The sequence below is a fragment of the Hemicordylus capensis genome, chromosome 4 (assembly GCF_027244095.1).
Source record: "Hemicordylus capensis ecotype Gifberg chromosome 4, rHemCap1.1.pri, whole genome shotgun sequence".
NCBI classification, from domain to species: Eukaryota; Metazoa; Chordata; class Lepidosauria; order Squamata; family Cordylidae; genus Hemicordylus; species Hemicordylus capensis.
The window spans coordinates 248,718,696-248,729,245 of record NC_069660.1 but is presented as its reverse complement, the minus strand read 5'-3'; the positions used below and the strand labels follow the sequence as shown (position 1 = coordinate 248,729,245).

General features: G+C 45.7%; 1 protein-coding gene across 1 annotated transcript in view; it reads left to right on the top strand.

Moving 5' to 3' along the window:
* Positions 1 to 9,203: 9,203 nt before the first annotated feature.
* CHST9 (carbohydrate sulfotransferase 9) overlaps positions 9,204 to 10,550 on the top strand; it is a 107,032-nt gene continuing 105,685 nt past the window's right edge. Inside the window, exon 1 of the mRNA XM_053242704.1 lies at positions 9,204 to 9,344. The gene's annotated coding sequence lies outside the window, so the exon portion shown is untranslated. The remainder of the gene's footprint in view (positions 9,345 to 10,550) is intronic.

The window sequence follows — 10,550 nt, the reverse complement described above, 5'->3', positions numbered from 1 at the left end:
GAGAAATAGAATGTAATCTATATTTTAGCTACTCTGGGTTATAATAATCCCTTAAAGGCTTGACCTCATTCAGTGATGCAACTCATGTTGCCTGCCATGCTATCTGTGATCTCTACTATAAAGCATTCAAGTTTCTGTTATCACAATCACAGCAGTTGTTCTGTGCCCATGACTTGCCATGGTCTGTCTCTGAAACCTTATAGAGGGAAACCTTACAAGCCTTTGAACTGGTAACCACCTGATTTCAGCCCTGGGCTATGTTTTTTGTTTTTTTGTTTTCAAAGATTGTGCTCTCCCTAGCCCAATATAGCAATTATTTCCCTTAATCTCCTATCTGCCACCTTTAATAAGTGAATATTTCAAAGCTATACAAAATATTGGGAAATTTGCCCAACTTTTAGCTTACAAATTAATTTCATACCCCACATATGCAAAGTCCTTAATTGCTATGCCTATTGAAAACTAAATTGTTACAATGATTTGTGTAGCAGCAAGATGCACCTAAAATCATTCAGTAAGAGGAAGTCCCTTTTCCTACCATCCATCCATCTTTTAGGAAGGGGAATAATTTCCTCTAATTCAACCCATAGTAGAGTCCTTGCTGCTACTATGGCTGATAAAATAAAAAACTACCATGTAGCTGACCTCCACTCTCCAGTCAACAACAGCCAAGCAGAGCACAACTCTGTCTCTCAGAGGTTCAGTGTCAGATCTCTGCTAAGCAGGATATTTACAGCTCTACACACCCTCAGGAACTAAAGGCATAGAAACCTGTTTTCCTCTGGGACTGAAGCACTAGTGAACAAACAACACAATCCTGCACATGTTGGATTCTGAAGTAAGTCCCAGGTGTTCAGTGGGGCCTCCATCACATAGGAGTGCAGCCTTACAGTCAAACAAGAAAGGAAAGTTCTTGCATTTCAATCTCAGCTGCAGGGACTCTGATCCAGGTTGCAATCACAATGTGTGGATTAACCCATCTCCCTGTGATGACTTTCCCCCCACAAGCTGCTATTTGCCTTGAGAAGAAAAAGCAACATACGGGCCCAAGTAGCAGCTTCCCTCCCAGGGCAAAAAGCAGCTTCTGGATTGGCTGGTTTTCATAGAGAAATTGGTGGGGGAAATGATTTTTATGGGATAAAGAATTAAAACACCCAGCCAGTGTTCTCTCTAACAGGGAATCCCGTATGTTGTTGACTACAACTCCCATATTCCCCATGCAAAAGCCATTGCAGCTGAGGATTCTGGGAGTTGTAGTCAACAGCATCTGAGAATTAGAGGGAACACAACACCTGTCCCTTGTGTTGCAGTCCCATTCCATACGAGGGGCCTCTGCAGCTGTGATTTTAAAAAAGAATTTATAGAGACAGAAATGTATATAAAACATTTTGTGTCTCATTTAATTGGACCCTTAGGCCCTGTTCAGACATCGTGTGAAACCTTGGGTGGACGGAGCTGTGGTTAATCTGTGAAGACATGAATCATGCAGCAGGTGATTGACTAACTGCAGTTTGGCAACCTCCAGCTTCTACACAGTGTGAAACCCCTCCCTCTCCCTAGGCCACCCAGGCTGCATGCCAACAAGCTCTGTTCTGCTCATGTCACCAGACTGTGGGCAAGGCATCTGCACGCTAGTGAAGCTACAACCCTTGGCTACAATGCTAGAGGGGGTATGCACAGTGTGATTGTGCCTTTTTGGCAGTGATGGACCAACCTTGGCAGGGCAAAGACATTCTAACCCTTTCCTCACATTGCTTGCACCACTGTCTTCCACAGTTGGGGACAAAAGCTTTTGTGGTCCCCCTCTTCCCTCCCCAAGAATTGGTCCCCTCTCTTCCCACTTGTACTGGTTAAAGACAGACTGTACAAGTGTTCCCTCTACTTTTTCTCATATAGTCACAAAATGAGTTTGTTACTGGCAATGGCCATTTGTGACACATCCACACCAGCCCATTCTCCAGCAGATATGTCAGGAAATACATCGCCCCTCCCATGTCTCTGGGGATTTCTATTATTTTCCTCCCTCAAAACCCCCTTCCCTACCCCATGAACGAATGCTATTGTGGTTAGTGGTTAGAGTGCTAGTGCTAGTGGTTAGAGTGCTGGACTAGGACCGGAGAGACCCGAGTTCAAATCCCCATTCAGCCATGATACTAGCTGGGTGACTCTGGGCCAGTCACTTCTCTCTCAGCCTAACCTACTTCACAGGGTTGTTGTGAAAGAGAAACTCAAGTATGTCGTACACCGCTCTGGGCTCCTTGGAGGAAGAGCGGGATATAAATGTAAAAATAAATAAATTAATTAAATAATTGTGTGGGTGTATAGGATTAAACAGTTAGGAATAGGCTAGAATTGTTTAGGATTTGCCCTTTTAGTTTTTGGTGATTTTGAACTCTTTTTGTATCGGTTGATAGGAGAAGGGGGGCCAGCCCCTTCCCTGTGATGAAAGCATGCTCAGTCCCAACCAAACCTCATGAGCAGAACTGTCCATCTAGAGCAGGATTTGATTGCACAAGGAGATGATCCCAATGTGGTGGATTCTGCTTTGGAGCAGACCATTCTCTCATGAGAATGCCTGTCCATAGAGACACATATGCAGGCTGGAGGGCTTTTACCACCTGGCCCAGTTGACAATTCCAACAAAGCCCTGGGAAGGGTCCCGTGGCAACATCCCTCCAAGTCCCAGTGACTAGTGGAAATAGAGAAGATAAACAGTCTTTATCTGGTCTCCATGCAACACATCTCCATGCTTAGTTTAGCTTCTCATGGTAACCTGGCTAGCCAGAGACCATTCTAATACATGGGTGTGCCATCCCATAGTGCCCCATGGTGGCTGGTTTGCATTTGCCATTACCCTGGGATGTAGGATTCATCCCCATTCTCTCCTTTTCTGCCATGGTGAGATACAGTACCCAGGACCATTTAACACAGAGGTACCTGTTCAGCAAGGAGTGATCAGGGGCGTATCTAGGATGGGGCAGGCAGGGTATGTGCCCCGGGTGCCACTTGAAGGAGGGTGCCATTTTTTAAAATTATTTTTTTTAATGGCCGCTGAAAACAAAGTGGCCACTGTGCATGCTCAAATGACCTCTGTGGGGCTCTAGGCCATGCCAGGCCTTGCAGAGGCCATTTGAGCATGCGCGATGGTCATTTTTTAAAAAAAGAAAATTTTAAAAATGGCCACCGCACATGCTCAAATGGTCCCTGCAAGGCCCTAGAGGCCAGCAGGGGGAGGGGGAACTTTGCAGGACCCCCCCCCCCACACACACAGCCTTTAGGAAGCCCCCAAAGGGGCTACAGGTAATTTTTTAAAAAAATTAATATAATATGTCACTGTACACATATTCAGATTGGCACTATGTACAGAGAATCAGGGCTTGTGAATACTGAGCTGAAGCTTATGAGCTAGAATTGTATTCATTTGCTCTTACTTTGCTTCTTGTGATAAGTGAGTTAAATGGGATGTCTTAATAATATGGCTATTAATGGTCAGTTTGTCTTTGAATCAGTGTGAAATCCTTAGTATTAAGGCCCACTGGGAGTTTCTTGCTCTCTTTCTTTCATTTTAATTGTTTTTCTGAAAGACTAGAATATATTCCAAGCAGTGACACAGTTTACTCTGCATATCCTTTAATTATTTTCAGAGTATCTGGGAAAAGTCAAATTCTCCATTTATTTTTAAAACTTATGTAATAGTGATGCTACAATGCATAGTAGAGAATTAGACAGACACTTCTGTTTAGTTTTCCAAGTACACCTCCACATAGTATTTGGGTATTTCATGAGCTCCAGCATACTGAAATTTGTAGTTTTCCAGCATTTTTTTGGTCTGGCTATGTCCACTGCTAAATAGTTCTTGAATATTAAAAGATTAACGAGCTTGACTTATATTCTTGAGCTGATATTATGGTAAAGTTATCTGAAAGATGGGTATCAGATGTTTGGACAGGGGGCGCAATTTCAGTGCTTGCCCTAGGTGCTATTTTCCCTAGATCTGGGAGTGAGACAGGGTTGCATTTTGCATCCTTTCCTCTTTAATTTCTATATAAATTCCTTGACACATTCTCGATTAGAGTCAGATTTCCATCCTCCAAAATTAGACCAGCAACTAGTTCCAGTGCTGCTATATGCAGATGATACAGTGATTTTTCCTTTACAGAAATAGTCTTGGGTAGAGCCCTTTGAAAATTTGCTACATACTACAGAGAGCAAGAACTAGAAATCAACTAACAGAAGACTTAGATCATGGTGCTCCAGAAGAAATTTGTGCAGCATAAGTGGCAAATTGATGGCCAAAATATAGAACAATTCAAGATATATAGTATTTAGGTGTGGTCTTCCAATCTAATGGCTATTAGAAAGCACATCTACTCCACGTTACACAAGAGGCTGAGGCACAAAAGAGTGCAATGGCGTTTGTTAGATTATTATTTTTTCTGGGAAGGGAGATGGTTATGTCCCCACTGCAATTCAGGTCTTCAAAAGGAAAATATTAGCCCAGTTACTAAATGGGGCTCAGCTGAGTAACTACAAGGATTTCCATCCTCTAGAGTTGGTCCAAACCAAATTCATAAGGACAATCCTTGGGGTGCCAAGAGGAATTCCCAATGCAGTGTTAAGTTTGAAACGGGGGCTAGTACCAATCGAAGCCCATGTTTGGGTTACAAGATCTTTTGTTATCTGAAACTAAATCTTGGCCTAGCAGGCCTCGCACCTCTGGTCCTGACCACTTTACATCTGCATGGAAATGGGGAGTTGAGAAAAAATTAGAAAGGTACGGGTTATGTATCCCAATGTTCATCTCTCTTAGAACGTCAAAGGCCAAGGATATAATTAAGCAGTGGATCTGGGATATAGTGACTAAGGTAGATAGGGCCTGAGTCAGACACTTCTCTTTTTTAGGAAATGTAGCTCTCCCCTGTAGACCAGCTAATTATTTATATGAGCTTGTTTTTGCCCAAACAAGATGGGCGTTTACCTTGGCATGTTTTAATGCATTGCCCTCAGTTCTTTTAGAGCAGGGATTCTCAACCTTGGGTCCCCAGATGTTCTTGGACTTCAACTCCCATAATCCCCAGCCTCAATGGCCTTTGGTTGGGGATTATGGGAGTTGAAGTCCATCAACATCTGGGGACCCAAGGTTGAGAACCCCTGTTTTAGAGGGTATTTCTTTTTCTCAATGGTTTTGCCCATGTCAGTCAGGAGCAGTTGAGACAATTGATCACATGTTGCTTCACTGTTTGTTCTGTAGGGATATTCAGTCAGTTGCACACTGGTTACAGTGAACCAAACTCCAAGATCCTTTGCCTGCTTTAATATATATATATCTCCCCTCCAAGGAAGTCAATAATATTTGTTCTTGGAATACCAAATGACTAGCCCAGCCCCCGGCCCTTCTGTGATCCAACAATCAGTGTCTTCCCCCAAGATTCTCGGGCATGCCCCTAGGTCTGGTCCACCACCACCATACCAGTGTTCCCTCTGACAGGGATTCCCAGATGTTGTTGACTACAACTCTCAGAATCCCCAGCTGAAATAGCTTTTGCTCGGGGATTATGGGAGTTTTAGTCAACAACATCTGGGAATCCCTGTTAGAGGGAACACTGCACCTTGCCCCCAACACACACGCCTTTGTGTACATTAAAACCAAATTAAATACATTGCATTGATAGCTTCTGAGAGCCCTGGGAATGGGGCTAGATCAGGAGTTAGGTCAATAAAAGAGATCCTCGATGGTGTGTGTCCTTTTATTTAAAGTGTGCCTTCTCCAATGCCATTCCATACCTTTAAATCCAGGAACTGCAGGGACGTGTCAGGAAATGCAGGGACCTCTCCCACAAGACCCAGAAACATTTGTTCCATCATGGTCATCCACAGGAGCTTTTTCCAGCAAGGGGCAAAGGCTGCAATTCTGTACCCAGCATTTACCTGAGAGAAAGCCCCATTGAATTAAATGGGACTGGCTCAATCTGGGGAAGGGAACTGCCCCCCCCCCCGAACACGTTGTTCAATTATAGCTATACCCCTGGAATCACCACATGGTCTCAAGGAAAGAAGCTATGTTGTGTGACAACTGGAAATAAAAGACAAGTTTTGTTTGGGACTACATTAATAGGAGTGTTGCACGCATGCTAGAGACAATAACAAACTGTTCTGCTCTACTCAGGACAGACTTTGTCAGGAGGAACTTTGAGGAACTTACTTTAATATCTGTAAACTGTAGAAGATTCAGAGGGGAACAACAAAGATTATGAAAGGCTTGGAAATCCTATGCCATCTTTCCTCAGCCAAGAGCAAAAACAATTGAGATATAGCATGACAACAGCTTCCAGTAGGATGCCATAACAAAAAGGGAGAACAGATAGAAAAGGTCAACAAACACAGGGTTAGAACTACAATTGTGATAGTAAGGGAAACTCCCTAACTTAAAATTACATGAAGCCTTACTATGCTCTGTGTAAGGGAATTTCAGGAGCAAATTCTATTGTGCTGTATGGGGCTTGTTCCCAGGATTGCAGCCTTAGACACTTGCCCACATACCTCTTCCACTGCTACAATCATATCCACATTTATTTATTTGAACACAGTGGACAGCACATCAGAGTATATGCACAGAGGCTTGGGCTGCATACCTCCTCAATATGCACCCCGCCACACAACACAGCAGGCTGACTACCTCACTGTCATGATGAAACTAGACATACATTTCCTTGTTCTATTGAACTCATCCTCTACTGTTGTAGGTTCTCACACAGAGTTGCCAAGTGCCCTGAGGCTCCATGCACATCCCTACCTAATAGACCAGGGAGCTAATTCTGGTAAGACAGGTGTGTAGCTCAGTGGGTGCCTATTGGGCTTGTTGAATGATATATGACTGTGTTTAGTGCATCAGGGTGGAGACTAACTTGGGGGAGGGGAGCAGAGGCAATGGCCACTCTTCTCAAGACATGCAAAAACATAGTCTGCCTCCTTGATACTGTCCCCCACCCTGGGATTTTACTCCTTAGGCAAAGGAGTACACCTGGGACTCTAAGAAAACTACTGAAACTTCAGGCAACCCAGCCTGTTCTAAATGCAGAGAAAGTTTGTGCCTTCCAGGGATGGGCTGAACCATACATTGCATTTAGTGTGTCAATACATTTATTAAATAGGAACCACAGAGGGTCCAGATCAGGGCTGTGGCATGAGCAAAGGGCTAAAGTATCTTAAAGTGTTGTTTGATCCTATGGAGTTACTTGAGTAACACAATAAGGTTGTACACACGACTGTTTCTGGGGTGGGGAGGGTGGTCAGGGAGGGAAGGCAGGGTTGAACCTATTCCCCACCCCCCGGATGATTGGTCATTGTGTGTGTGGAACGGATCTCTGGAGGCCAGGAAAATGAGTCCTGATCTTCTGGAATCCCAAGATACACCACACAAGCAGTGCATTGAGGAATTGCCCCTCTAGCCAGGCACTCTAGGCACCTGGCTCTGTCATGCTTGGGCTGCCTGCAGACTGAGCATATACACAATCCCGGACCTGGGGGTGAGGGCGCACTTGTATCCTCTGACCCAGGGTTGCGCAACGTCCTGCAGATGTTGGCCTACAACTCCCATAATCCCCGGCTATTGGCCACTGTGGCTGGAGGTTATGGGAGTTGTAGTCCAAAAACAACTGGGACCAAAGTTGAGCAGGCCTGCTCTAACCCCGGTTAAGGGCCAGGGTTAGAAATCGGGCTAGCAGGGGCAGAAGTGCCAGGATCGGGAGTGATTACTATTATTATTATTACATTTATATCTCGCTCTTCCTCCAAGGAGCCCGGAGCGGTGTACTACATACTTGAGTTTCTCCTCACAACAACCCGGTGAAGTAGGTTAGGTTAGGCTGAGAGAGAAGTGACTGGCCCAGAGTCACCCAGCTAGTTTCATGGCTGAATGGGGATTTGAACTCGGGTCTCCCCGGTCCTAGTCCAGCACTCTAACCACTACACCACGCTGGCTCTCCATATCCTGGCGCTCCGTATGAGCAGCCCAACCCAGGCTGGGCTGCCCTAGCCTGGGTTGGGCTGCTCATCTGAATAGCTTCAATATCATTTTTTGATATTGTTAAGAGAGAGATGTTGTCTCCAAAGAACATGAAAACCAGTAAAACATGATATGCTTCATGGGATGTTTGCTTGGAAATTGTCAGATGCCCTGAAACACCCTATTTATAATCTCAGTTATATAGGTGATCAGTGTGTGACTAAGTGTGGCTTTCTGCCTTATTGTTTGTTGGGCCTGTGTAAGACCTCTGCTGAAGCTGAATGCTCTGGCACCATGTATGACTGTTCCCACTGAGCAGTGCTTTGCTGTGTCCTGGGCAGGTGGCGCTTCTTTAAGGGGAACAGCTCTGGGGACTGGAGGATTCCTTCCAACTCTCTTAAAGTTAATGGGTCCTCCCAACACTGAGAAAAGAGCAGTACTGTGCAGAGGCCAGCAGTGGGAAATGGGTCTCACGTTGAAGGTTTTTTTGCCAGTGACCAGCAAGGAAGTAACATGCCTAGTGAGCAGGAGGTTGCTGGTTCTAATCCCTGCTGGTGAAACACTTATATCGGGCAGCACTGCACTGGAGATGGCAACGGGAAGCCCCACCTGTATTCTACCAAAGAAAACCACAGGGTTCTGTGGTCACCAGGAGTCCACACAGCCTCCACGGCACAACGTTTACCCACTTGAAAGATATTGAAGATGACTGGTCTATGGAGAAAACCTTGTGAACCTGGAGTTAAATTAAGCCGTGACCTCATCAATCTTTCTTTTAAATTAATAATCTTTATTTATTGAAACTGACTCTTTTTTAGTTTACTAGGCAAAAAGTTTGCAAAAACTGCTAAAAAGTTAAAGAAACACAACGAACATATCCTGCCCTTAGGTAGACCTTTAAATTGGGCATTTCTGCCTAGTTTCTTAAAGGAATAAGAGGCCTGAGGGACGGGGCGTGCGCCACGACGAGTTTTTCTTAAAGATCCAGAAACATGCGTGAAAAAAAGAGGAGGCTGTTTCAAAGAAGCTCGCCTCACTCTCTAGACTCGGGTAGGAAAAAAGAAAGAAAGAAACACGCTCCAGCTTGCTTTATTCCGTTCACGGCGGGGCGGGGCGGAGCGAGTCAGGGCTTCCCAGTAGAAGAGAAGCAGAGGCACGCTTGCCAACTACCACCCCAGCGCCACTTTTGGAAGCGCGGCCGAAAGGGTAGCGGCCGCCTCGCCGTCGGGTAGGCTGGGAAGTTTGCAGGGCGGGGCTCTGAGTGGCGCGCCGAAGAGGCAGAGTCGGGGAATCTTGTTCTGTGCCACACTCCGCGGCGAGGCTCGGGCTCATCCGCAAGGTAAGCAACGCTGCCGCCTCTGGGGGGGGTGGAAGAAGAAGTCCTTTGGGCGCGGGGCTGAGGCGGCTGCTGCTGCTGCCTCTCGGAGGAGCCCAGGCGCGCGGGTGCTCTCTTTGTCTGCTACGGCTGCTGGGAAGAGTCTGCTGGGCAGCCGCGAGCCCTCCTTGGGCTGGGGTCCGCTGGTGGCTGGCTGCAGTTTACCAAGAAGGAAGGGGCAAAGAAGTCCTTCAGGGGAGATTCCTGGGACGCCTGGCACTGTGACGACGTTTCCTGGTTGGGGGAAATGCTTGCTTGATTGACAGGGATGATCCCAAGGGCTAGCGGCTATCTGTCCTTCCACCCACCCCGCGCCCACGCCCACGCCCAAGTATTGCTCGCTCCCTCATTCACAAGATTAGAACTTGGCAGCAAAACGTCAGACGATGCTGTCATAGTATAGTATAGCTTTGTAGCTTGAATTGATGCCAAATAACCGGTAAAGGGACTTGGCTATCCTGGTGAGAAAAAGTTGTCAAAATCTCTTGATCTGAAGAAAGTTGCAGATTTGCTTTCGGTCACAACAGGTTTATTGAGCTTCTTTAATAAGGTGTATAAACTAAGAGCATTAATTTACCTTACCTCTATTTGTGTGTAATGTATAGCAAAATCCTTATTCCCCAATGGCCATCTCTTTTCTCCCCCAAACTAGTTGTTCTTGAGTTCTTTTAAAGAAGGTTTTTCTACCGAATGCCTCTCACTGTGTCATGTTAGAATCTGAATGACCCACAGCAGGTGTGTAGCTAGGAGAGAGGGGGGTCCATATTTGCCTATCTCCCCAGCAGCCCCTCGGTGTGAGGGAGCTAATGAAGAAAATAGGCAGGGTTGGAGCTGGGGGCCTGGATTCTTTGAACCCATCTGCTCAATTATAGCGACAAACCTGACTCACAGGCTCCTATCCTTTATATTCTGGATACCACCTTCTCTTTACTGCCCTCCCTTAGAACTTCTATGCTTTTGACAGCAGTTTGATGGGTAGAAACTCAACAGGTGCTGCACTGCCATGCAGCTGTCACAGTGAGACATGTGTGAAGGGATGCCAAGCCAAACAACCTTTTCAGTGTTTTATGAGCAATTAGCAGCAATCTAGGAAGATGCTGACATTTATTTATTTATTTATTACATTTATATCCTGCTCTTCCTCCAAGGAGCCCAGAGCGGTGTACTACA